Consider the following 13241-nt stretch of genomic DNA (forward strand, 5'->3'; position numbering starts at 1 on the left):
ACCTGAAGGGGTCAGCAAGACACTTAGTTTTCTGTCTGCTCTATCTTTCTAATCTTCCTAAGCCTTTCACAGTCACTGACATAATCCTGCTGCTAATATAGCCCTAAGATGATACTGTCCATGTTTAGTCAGGGGATTTCAGTCCCAGAAGATTCTGCAGTGCTTGTTGCTACAGGTAGCGTATTTACCTGATATGTGTGTAACCTGTCTTTCCATCTCACACTACCTATGCTGTTGTTACTCATTTATATCAAATTTTCAGAGTCTTTTACTGATTATGCACCTTCTATTAAATTCCTGAGATGTCTTGCAGGTTAATTCATCCCCCAGTTAAAATCAGACATTCCATTCCCCCATCCTTTTTACCGCTATTTGCACAGAAGCACATACATATGTAGCCTTGTGTATATATGTATGTGGTCTTGCCTCTTACATGTCCTTATACAATTGAACTTCAGACACGGAGATAGTTTTTCTTCAGTTTGTGCTCATTGATTTTTGCATAGGTGATGTTCTTACAGATTTACCCAGCAGGAATAAGTTATACCGAATGATGTGGTTTTACAACCCAACAACTTTCCTCAAACTGTCCTTTAAAACTGTATTCTGTTTGCTGAGGGTGCCACCAGCATAGTTCTTTTTTCCTTTAGAAGGAGAAGGTGAGGGGCAAGCACTATTTAAACTGAAGGCGCGTGTTCACCCAACCTGTTAGGACTGTCCACAGATACACACAGTCTGGTCTTTAGAAAATGGTTTCCAACAGCTGGAGGAGGGAAGGTCTGGAAATTGTTTAAAAAGGAAATAATAGGAACAAGAAACAGAACTTCGTTTTAAAGAACTCAACATGCTTATGGAACGTGCTGTGTTTTCTGGCACCAGCAACACAAAGAGACGTGCCTAAACAGGTCAGGAAGCTGCTTACAACCCTATAGCCCTGGCTAGGGGGCCCAGAAGCATGTAGATGCCCTCCTGTAATTGCTGGGCAAGCTTACCCCTTGAAGCTGGGCAGGGAGAGACTGGTTCCAGGACTGCAATAGCTGCCGAGTCTAAGGATCTCCAGGTTGTTTTTGCAGAGGAGTCTGGAGGGGAACGGTGCTGCTGCCACTCTCACCAGGCTGTGAGGGTACGAGGTGCCATGCAGAGAAAGCCGATGCCTCATTGAAGAGGCAGAAGGGGTCAGCTCCCAGCAAAAAAACAAGAGGGCAACAGAAGGTTAACTGAAATGGCTGCAGCCAAACAGGAGCATCGTTATGAAAAACGAGCAGCCGTGGCACAGTTTGTGAAAGGTTTTTACAAGTATTCTAAATGCTAGTTACAGCAGTCAGAGTGGTTTTCTCCCCCCTGTCTCTCTGCGCCATAGAGTATTCCTCAGTGGTTTAACTACATCCTTGGGAACAAAACAAAAAAAAAAAGAGAGCATGTGGCCGATGCTTTAGCAGCCTGAGGTTCCAGGAAAGCATGTGTTGGGAGATGTGTGTTGCAGAAGGCTCTAAGCCTGAAAAAGGCAAAACTGGGACCATGATTGCCTTGGGACCATGATTGTTTTACTATTGCCAAGTGCTTCAAAATGTCTTACCTTTTAAATGTGCCCATAAAGATATTCTTCTCACTTGTAGCATAATTAAGATATTTTACTATGATAATTGCCTGATATTAAATGTTTATTTGCCAGTTGCTGTACAAGCACACAATACTGGTAGATCCCACACACAAATCAACCTATACAGAGTTATAGTGTGATAGAAATCACAGTGAGGAAAATGCCGTTTTCATGGTTCTGTGATAGTGTTTCTAAACCAACACTGGAAATTTTTTTAAGAGGGAATTTGCCCAGTAAGGCTCTGATCAGATTGAAGTACAGAGTGAATGTTTTATACTCTGAATAGTTTGATGTTTTACATATACTATACATTTCAAATCTCAGAATAAAACTGTGAAAGCTTTTATTTCTTCAGCATATAATGCTCTCTTGCTGATTTTCTTATTGCTGGACAAAAGAAATCAAACAAGAAAGACTATTTCAAACAAAACCCCTTTTAATTTTGTTCACTTACAATTATACTTGGTTTATTAGTATTTGACCCATGCCTTCAATTGCATGTTACTGTGAAAACTATTTTACAATTAATAGTATGAAGTCACTTTATGGTATGAAGTCACTTACATTTTCCAAGAATTTTCATTACCCATAACCTATACTTCTGAATTGGGAATTTGGAATGGACTTAAATTTTTATGACATTCTCTGGCAACTCCGTTCAAATATGCCTGTACTAAAACATTTATTAGTATTTTCACTAAAAATGAGAAGTTATTTAATGTCTTTGATGGAAGGAAGTGGTGCAGAATAAAGACACTTGACACACTCCAGATATCACACAGAAAGAAAAACATGTCTTGGAGGCTTATTTTCCCCAGTGATAAAGCTTTGCTTGACTGTGTAACATCACTCCCTCTTTATATATATTACTAGAGTGGATGCAACTCCTACTGAAAGATTTCTCTGAGACCTGATTGGGAATTTAGCATGGGATTTAGTTTCCGATGGAAAATATACCGCTAGCAAAATATATACTAGTTCAAAAAGATCTTATCTTGTCTTCATTTTCTGCCACCAGGGTAAAAAAAAAAACACATATATATATATATATATATAAATATATATATATATATAAATTGACAGTATTCTTCAAAGCAGCCATCTAGGAAGATAAATTTTTAATTCAAATAAAAAAAATCCTGAAACGGATTTTTAAAAATATCTTTCCAGTGAAAACATTTCCTTTGTGACAATTTGAAATTAAAAATAACTAGAAGTAGGAGATTTCTCAGAGAGGAAGATTTCAATTTTTTCTTGCTACCTTTAGTTTCCATTGACTCCAGTGAGCTTCAGGTTGAACATGAAAGGACAATAAAGACTTGAAGTGATGGTCATGCACATAATGTCATCAGTAAAAAAGGATTACTGCTGGGATGCTGTTCATTAATTGTTCTCTGTGTATTAACAGCAGCACTGGCTGATCTCATTAGAAAAGGTACAGAAGCTGAGACCCTAACGTATAGAGAGTACATCCTTGTACCTAAGGTGTGATTCAGTCTTTGATTCCTGCCCCTGCTTTGTGAATTTGTTTCACTGCTGGACAATTCAGTTAGAGATCACCAAAGAAGCTGATTAGAGACCTTGACGTTAAGCATCATAATGACTAAGTAGTCCTGTGGATATCAAAACTAACATTAACCTGCTTTACTGTGGATTTCTGTCTTTCACTTGATTCACTAGTTCACCAAATTATGCTAAGGTGTAAACTTACTAATATTTGATCTTGAGCCTCCCTCTTAGTGACTCCCGAGACATTGTTATTTGAAATTCAGCTGAAATCAGCCACTGTGCTCAGAATTAGGGGTTGAGAGAAATTAATAGTAATAAAAAATAAAATTTACAATCAGACTTCAATTTTATAGGTAAACTCCAATTCAGTCCATATCAGGTATTCAGACTATGTAATCTTTGTTCACTTAATTTTCACTCAAGCTTGAATTTCATGACCAGCTCCGAAGTTCCCCCTGCAGAAGACCAGACAGAGCATATAGCTGAGCTAATGAGGACATACGGTCCTTAAAATGAAGGCAGAACTGTGTCTACACTTAGCCTGTACCCATGGCTAAACAGTCCCTCCATCACCTGATGAACCCTCACCACTCAGGGAGGGGAATCGGGGAAAAAGGAGAGAGGACCCACAGGTGGAAGCACAACAGCTTTAGTGAAACCACCCCCAGTACAAACAGAAAATACTTCGCCAAATGAATATCCTGTTGTCAGAGTAAACCTCGGCAGAAGCAGAGAAGGAACAGGCACAATCCCAGCAGGAGTAACCTCACAGGAGGTCCCTTTCCTCAGCAAACATTTCCCCCTTTATAGTGACCATGACATTATGGTAGGGGCTACACCTGTAGCTACTTCAAATCAGCTGCCCTGGCTGGCTTGCGACTGCTGACAGCCTGCCTATGGTTCTATCCCAGCCACACCAGGACAGACTGTCACCCACCGTTGGCATAATTTTCATTAGAAGACCTTGGATCAATTTCTGGATTAGTGTGAATATGTTTAAGCTGATGTCTGCCCCTGTACTTCCCTGTCACCAGACTACATGACGTTATGGTGGAAGAAGCACCACTTTTCCTGACAATGAGGCAGGAAAGGATACAACTTTTAGCATCAGAGTCAAGTGAGCAAAAATATATGTGTGAATGTGGCCCTTTATTTAAGTACTTAGGGTAAGTACTAGTCTCCACAATCCATCTTTCTTCCATTCTTGGGTGCATAAAGCCAGGTCTACAATGAGCTCAACCGTGGTCTGATGAAAGCGGAGAGAATTAAATAGTTTACTGAAGTGCCTCCTGCTGACACTGAGTGCTTGATCCAGGGACCGCATTTTTTAGTGGAAGGTGAGGCACCAATTGTAGCAATAGGTCACTGGAAAAAAATGATGAGAAAATAAAAGGGCATGAAAGGCACACCCAAGTCAAATTTCTGTAACTACCAGCACATCATGTGATCTGTTGAATAAATCTATGAAGCCCTGAATTAATGTTAGTGAGATTGACTGAGATTTTGACAGTACTAAAAGGCTTACAAAATGCCCCCAGAGGGTGAAATGAAAATGAGTTGAATCTAAATTCAAGACTAGATAAAAATTTAGGAAGAACCTCAAGATGCGGCCACGCATACTGTGGAGTAAGTGCTGCTCTATGAACTCTGCAAGCAAAAAAGGTAACGGTCAAGTAACCTGTTACCAATTCTGTTTCTTCAGTGCTAGAAGTAGGATGGACGATTGTGTGTTGATTTTATAACAAACCTCAAGTGTGTGCTTAACTCTTTAACTACATGGATAGCCGACTTACCACAGCTGAGCATGAGCACAAGTTCTCTGCTGAGCCAGGTACTGTGCTGCAAATGACCTAATTCTTCGTATCAGTATTGCAAACAAACACACTGACAAACAAACACACTGACACTTTTTCCTCTGCTGGCACACTATATGAATGGATTACACAGCACCTCTTTTCCCCTTTAGAGCCACAGAATGTAAAACCATGAATCAGTCTTGCGTGTGTTTCTTCCTCCGTACTGTGGAGTTATTGAAGTTTAGAAGAATATTGACTTGATTCTTTCCAAGGAAGCAGCTATATCAACAGAAATCTTTCAAGTCCTGATTCTTCTGTCTGAAAATGTTTGTTGCGGAAGTTCTTATTTTAGGTCTGCTTGGAGGAAAGGGTGAAAGTTTCACTGTTTAAACGGTTCATGTGCATGTTTTGCTTACTCCTCACCCCAAAAATGACAGCATTCATACAGATGATGAAATGATCTGTACCAGCCTTTAGTCATATGAAGAACAAGACAGTTAAATTAACCTTCTGAGATTATATTGATTCGTACTGAATACATCCCCCAGATGAAAGAAAAGAAGAAAATAGACAGTGAAGTCTTTATACAAATCTGACATAGGACCGAAACTGTTTCACCGAAGTTTTACAAGGAAATTTCTGCTGTTTTCTTGTTTATGCTACAAACAGCCAAAAAGATAAGTCAGAACTCACTGACAGAGCACAATGTTATTAAGTATATATGCTCCTTCATATTCAGAAGAAGAAAAATCCTTCTTACAGTTTAAATCCAATGGGAGGATCCAACAGCTTTAGGAGAACAGAATAATTCAGATACAGTCTCTTAATGGAAGAAACAGCAAATAAGGATGGTGACCTTGATTCTGAATTAAATTTAAATAAAGTTAAATTCAGTGGGAATTGTGTCACCCTCCCCTCATCACGCTCCCTGCAGCATACCCTTTCTGTTTAAGAGATCCATTTCCAGGAATTTTACAGTAGTTCCCTGTTTTGAGCTGCATACAGGGTTTTTTTAAATAACTGTTGTTGGGCTGAACTGAATTGAAATGAACATTATGGGGTAGGTGGGGCAACAATCTGTCTGAAAGTATGGGAATGGTTGAATCTCTTAGTTGTTCAATTTGGAATGCAGGTTTGTTGGGGTTTTTGGTCTAAAGGTGACACAGCTTCCCTCCCTTCAAGGGCTTCTTTTGTATTTTCTCGCTAGTTTTTATTTGTTGGATTTTGGCACAACAAGAGCATGGGAGGGCTCTCCAGGAATGTGTAACAACTTTGCCCTTTTGATCTTGATGCTTTTTGTTGCTGTAAAATTTATTTTCTGTTGTTTTCTGTGATGGCCCCTACGTGAACATGTCTTCCAACAGAAGTTTCAACACTGTATCTCAGAGAGCACTGGGTACATTCTTGATCCCATTGAAGCGAATGGTAAAACTCTCACTCTCTTATATGGGCTAAAATTTTGTCATCTGTTGTGTTTTTTTCCCCCAGTTTTTCACAATGAAGCCTGAAAACACTAATTCTTCTCTCTTTCTCTGTTCTTCTCTCTGTGGGAGCACAGGAGATTGAATCGGTTACCACTGAACTCAAAGTTGATTATCCTGTCTTGTCCTTAATGGTCTCCTTACAACCAGTACAAAATAGGTAGAAAATTCTCCTGTTCTCCCTCAATAGCACTTTATACCTTTGTCAGATACATACTACATTGCAGAGAAAACAGGGAGAAAACGTGACACATTTGTCTGAATAGAGAAACTAAAATCTCACTATGGTCTAATGTTCTGCTTCTGTTTAGTGATAGATGTTGAGACAGTGACTAACTTAAAAAATCTCGTGAGAAGGTACACTGTAAATTGGGCATATTTAAATTTTTCTTTTAAAATATCATCAAAAATCACTGTGGGGACTTTACCACTTACAGTATTCTTATATTTACACTGGAAAGAATAATTTTCCATTTCATTTTTTTTTTTTCTGTAAAATTATGGGAAACAGCATTTCAGAGCCCAACACTGGGGTAGTACTGTTTCGTGTCATGATAGTTCACAGTCTATGCCACCACACATTTTTCATCCCAAGAGAATCTAGACATTTTTACTTCAGTATAACTTCCAAGAGGACTTCTCCCTGGATAAGACAAAAGTTTCACTGATTTTTGTAGTGCTAGAAGAGCATTAAGATGCTAGTTTGTTTTTTTTTTTCCCTAAACGCAGCACAAAGACTATCATGCTTTTAACAAGATAAATAAAAAAACAGGCATAGAAACAAACCACATTTACTAAAACTATGGCGTTTCATCCTATAACCAGTTTACCAACATTGATTAATTAATCCTTGTGACATTGAAGTTAGTTACTGCAGATGAAGACAAATTAATTGCCTGAAACTGTGCTGAGAAGGTTGTTTCTCTATGCTGATGTTTGTTAGATGTGCCTTGAAATGTCAGGCAGAGTCATTACCATTGGGGCTGCACAAGTAACCTTTTCTGGTATGACATAAAGGAAATGGAGGTTATAAAGGCAGTCAAGTCCTCCACTGAGCTGACTAATGCATTGCTTATTTCTCATGACTGTGAGACACCCCTCTATCATTTCAAATTTGGATTCAGAAATTTAAAATCTTAATATAGCTCATACGCAGAAAGTCCCCTTGTTTTCCTCTGTAGATGGTTGATCCTGCTTTGAACAACAAAAAATGAAGATATTTCAAAGCAAAGAAATAAAAATACTTTCTACACCAGAGGGTCATATTTCTGTAAAAGTAATATATAATTTTTTACTATCTGATTTTTATTGCAAAAATTCTTTAGAATAATTTTTTTCCAGTAGAACATGTTACTTTTGACAAATTGTTTTTAAGAAAAAAATTTTCTCAAGCATATGCCATATAATTCTAGTATTGAGCCATCTCAGATGCTTTTCTTAAACCAAACAACCTGTACCCAAATGATGCCCACAAGAGCGTAAGTTGAAGAAATAGAAGTAAACAGCCTGATGACACGAATGTTCAGCATATTCAGAAGAACTCCTTTCCAATAGCTTCTCTTTCTTCCTCAAGGTGATGTTGGCATATTATCTGACATCACTTCTGTGGTTCTCAATCCATGTTTAATGGACTGGGACACAGGCCTGTCTCCATCCTGTCTTGAACACCTCCATTAGGGTCTGTATTAGGGATATATTGTCTTTTCCTGCATAACTGACAAAGAGACTTACAAAGGCCAATGCCTGTTTAGGGAGGCCAAATCTTGCTTTACAAATCTCTGTCTCTTAGGACAACAGAAGAAAGTTGGGAGGAGTATACAACCGATGTAGAGTGAAGAGTCTGTCACCGAAGAGCACCAGGGAGCTTACCCTTCCTGGGACCTTTGCAATGCAACTGGAAAAGAGAAATTAAAAGGAAGTCCCTTCAGCTGAATCTAGTCTTTCAGGGCTACCTCAATATGATTTTTCTCCTTTTCTCCCTGTGTCTTGGAAAAAAATCGTCATTGCAACAGAGGAGCCAGTAAATAAGGGGAACAGTACAGAAGTGCAGTTGCATCTCTCTTGGGAGAGGATGAGGTTAAATAAAGCAGAGTTCAGCTGAGGAAAATAATTTGAACATGCCTTTGCACTCTTAGAAGAGCTGGGAGAAGAATGTATTGTATTGTATTGTTTTCCTGCATGCAAATGAGATGCATATGCTCCTGAGTAGAAATAAGGAGCATATTGAGTATACAGAGATATTCAAAAGATGGTTTGAAAAAAAAAAAAGGCATCAAGATGAAATTTAAGTAATGGTCTGTATGCCCACTAGTGGTAGAAATAGATGTCTCACAGTGAGTATGGAATATTTGTATGTCTGGGAAGAAAAATAAATGAATCTGGTTAATATATCTGCCTTTGCCTTAAAGTCCAGCAAATGGAACGATGTCTGTTGAGGCATACTCCTGTATTTAGTTGCTTGGCTGAATAGTAGGATGTAAACTCTATGTACATATTTTGTTCACATACTTTGACTTTCACATTTAGTCTTTTTCTCAAAACTTGGCAGCTGTCTGTGTCTGTGTGAGTCAGGAGCAGCCAGACAAAAGCCCAACTAGCTCCCACGCTTGCTTCCTTTCACTGATGCTGGAACCTTACAAATTGTTCTGAACTGGTAAGAAGTCTTCAAGCTTTCTAATGATGAACTGGTGGCTTTTAAGCTGCTGAGTTGAGTGTGCTTGGGATATGCTTGGCCCTGCAATCCAGGTTCCAGCTGGGCAGGAGCCTGTGCTTCCTTCCCCATGTGTTTAGGTGTGTTTAGTGTTTAGATGGCTGGAGCACTGAAAGGGGATATATTTAAGATGTTGGTATCACTGTTTAGGTCCTCATGTGACTTGTTATTTTTTCAAGGAGCCAGCCACCTTCCAGCAGCTAATTTGCAAGTCTATTACTTAGTGCTTGGCACTTGTGCGAAAGTCCCATATTTTGGACTTGGAATCCTCAATGTTTGTGCCCAGGCACAAACCAATTTTTTCCTAAGGTAGACATTAAATCTGGTCTGGTGTCCTGAGTAGAGCTGATGCAGATGACAGCATCATTTCAGCCTGGGTCTTTGTAAACTACATAATGTGTATTTTCTTTCTGCAGAAAAGTTTTGCCCATGAAAACTATGTAGAATAGAATGGCACACTTCTCTCATCAAAGAAAAATGCAAAAAGACTTTTATACACTATTTCCATTTCTAATGTCTTTCAGAATGCTTTAAGACTAAATAATGAAAGGAACGATTGCTAAAGAGAAAAGATAGAGGACATACTGAATGCAGTATTCAATTTGCTTTATAGTAGCCATAAACTGCTTCTGAACTAAAATTTGGACATGCTGTTTCTCTACATCCTCCCCCCCCACCCTGCCCCTTCTCCCTCAAATAACAGAAAATTTGCCTGTCAGATCCTCAAGGGCAACAAGGGACAGGTAGCAATACTAAAATTGATGACTTAATTAGCTGCTATAATTTATTGAGTATAGGTAAAACAATATAATGAATAACTGGGGAATTGCAAGGTACCACTTAAATACAGAATGATTGTAATACTGGGGAATTTTATGACTTTCTTCCAATGCAAACAGTGAAGAATGATTTTATGTACATCAACAGAAGAATGATTTTATGTACATCAACACCCGCTTCTCAAAATATTTTTGTTGTAATATTCTTAATCTTTATATCAGTGCTCAATGTCCATATTTATCAAACGATACTCCGCCTTCACTGTTACAAAGGATGCCAGTTCTTCCTTTTTCACTAAACATATGTTGATTATATATTTGGTGGTATGAATCAGGAAACTGTTCCAATAATGATATGACCTTTAGGGCTTGAAATGAAGAAATTAAGAGACCACATCTAACTTCTAAGGGATTGGGCTCAAGCTCTTACTTCTTAAATGGTTTTTATATGAAAGAATATTTCAAAAAAAATCCACGAGCAGAGCTCACTGACACTTCTATGCAAAGTATCTCAAGTATATAACAAGCACCGAATATTTCTTTGAAATGTTGTGGTAAATAACTTATTTTCCAGATCATGGAAATACCTTACAAAAATATTGCTATCTGATTTTACAGGTGAGGAGATAGGTACAGAAAGATGAGCTCAAGATCACACAGCAGGTTAGGCTGAAAAAAAAGGGAAAAAGAATCAGGAAGCCTGATATTCTTTAGTTCTGACAGTTGCGTACATTTGACAAACAAAACCAAATTAAAGCTGAAAAAACAGTGAAAAAGAATAATGTTTGAATCATCCCTTATCTTCCAAAAAAGAAATAAAAATGTGCTTTTATAGTATCAGTAGTGAAATTCACAGAAGCTGTTTACGAAAATGTCAGTTCATCAGTCCCTTCCGATAAAGCTTTTCAAACTTGACAGTGAAGTGTACTTAATGGTCTCTTTCCGTTAGACAGCAGAAACAGTCTGTGGCCCCATAGCCCCATAAATGTAAATGGCCATTGCTCGTGCCAGCTCATAGGCTCTGTATTAAGGCCCTGGAGTGGTCAGGTTTTGCCTGGACTTGCCTCAGTTTTCTTGGAGCTTCGTTTTCATTTGGTTGTAGCAGCAACTGTTTAACAAGGTGTCTTTTTAGCTCATTTCTTTTAGTTTTGTTTAGCTTTGTACGTATGTTTTGGTTTGGTTTATTTTGCTTTGTACACAACATTTGTATTATACATGATACAAACTCGACTCATATGTGGTAGAGTATCATATTCATCCCACTGAAGACCTCAGAATGGTAAACCTTCACCCTCACCCTAGGCTCAAACCACTGTTTTCAGAGGTGTTGATAGGATCCTCTCTAAATCTTAACTTTATTCATTTAATTCCATCTTTTAAGGGGATTATTCCACAAAGGAATAGACATGCTTTTGTTTGGATCTTGCTGATGCTGTGCATCTCCAGTAAGTCAAGTCTCTCAGTATAATTAGCAGATAATCTACAATGCCTAGAACAACCAATACATGGTTTTGCTTGTTAACAGATCAATTAACTGAATTAACTAAATAAACACTAGTTATTTACAGTCCTCCTTTTCCCTGAAGTCTCAACATTTAGGGCCTGAAACAATCCCCATTAAAATCCATCCAAATTTAGCAGTGAATAGAAGCTGGATTGGTGCCATGAAGAACAAATAGAAGGGGGCACATCCCAGTTTGTTGGCACCTACATTGTGGACTTTAAAGAAGGGTAGTGAACAAGGCATCGGAGGGGAGTGTAGACTGGGAGGATGGTACTTTTGTGTGTTGGATGTAACCCAGTGAGTACAGCATTTCTGTTAGTCTTCTGACATCCATTTGGCAAGTATGAGCTGTTTCCTCTTGTACTCTGCATTTCTTGTGGACACAGTTAACTGCTCATGCATTTCTATTTTAATTTTTTGTTTTTAAAAATGTACAAGTGTACAAATGGACAAGTCCTATATCCACTTCAACTCTCATTTGAATGGGATATAATCTTAGGTAGCTAAGATATAGACATCTACATCTAAGTTACTTATCCAGTGATGCTTTAATAACCAGTGGAAAGGAACTGGCCCAAGAGGGCACAATCTATCTGATTTGTTTTAGACATCTACTTTAGAGTCAGATGAGCCGTGCCCTATGAGTTTCTGCTTCTTGTCACTGCCTATAAAGTGAATTTCAACAGCGGACTCAAATGGAAACAGAGACCATTACACCTTAAAATGGAAGAATGATTGTGCTGGAACAGACTAAAACACCTTCTGACCCAGTCTGCAACAGTGACTTAAAGTCGGTGCTTTGAAACATGTAAGAACAGCATGTAAGAATATAGGGTTCTTTCTCCTGGTGTTCTCCCAGTGTTCAGGCATTTTCTCTTCAGGGAATTCCTGAGTTGGATGTTTATACATATTTAAAAAACTGCAATGGAGTTATCTTTCATGAATTTGCCCAGTTTTCCCCTAAACATATATTATTATATGACCATTATGGCCAATAATTTGGGTATACATTATCTTTGGGTTTTTTTGTTGGTTTTTTTTTTTTTTTTTATGTTTCAGACTCAGCCAATTCTAGGCATCTAAAAGGCAGGTAACTGGTCTAGCCTAGTAGTATAGGACTCATTCACAATTAGCAGTAGAAAAACTATTTGTGCCATTTTTGTTACACCTGACTTTGGATGTGGCAAATCACCTTCTGGATAGATGCGAAGATCCACTAACAGTAAAGGATGAGGATGCTTTTAGAAGGGGGAATTTAACTGCCAGAATAAAACACACACTCATATTTGTGTGCAGGTGTACTCAGCTCGCCCTAGAGAGATGGCTGTGTCTGGCCAGCTGAGTATCTCTCTGTTCAGTTGCCTGAACGTAGTTGTCTAGTACTATCTGGGACACCATAGGATATACAAGACATCCACACGCAGTTGACAATGGTTGCAAGTCTCGCAGAAACCTGTGTCCTTCTGGGCTGGCAGAGAGCTAGGGGCTAGAGGGATAACCTGGGTTCTAAATTATTGGCTTGCTAATGCTCAGGAAAGAAGAAAGTTCCTAGAAGCGTCTTCTAGAAATGGAATCACTAGTATTGCTTTTCATTTTCATGGCTGAAAAGTTCAAGAAAAAATGACTTTGGAAATGGAGTTAGTGTGTTGGAATATAATGTGCTGAACATCAGTGTAACATCGATATGTTTAGTCCTGTTATCTTGAATGTCCTACTCAGTTATGAGACTTGAGCACCTTATTTATTTTGTAGAAGAAAAAGATCTGTACAAGATATTTAGTAGTATTCTGCATTCCTGTGTAGTGTTGAGCTGTAGTTTTTGATAAGCATTCTTTTACTGGGATGAACTCTTCTCCCTTCTG

Source organism: Leptosomus discolor, chromosome 4, assembly GCF_034619465.1.
Source record: "Leptosomus discolor isolate bLepDis1 chromosome 4, bLepDis1.hap2, whole genome shotgun sequence".
Classification (NCBI taxonomy): Eukaryota; Metazoa; Chordata; class Aves; order Leptosomiformes; family Leptosomidae; genus Leptosomus; species Leptosomus discolor.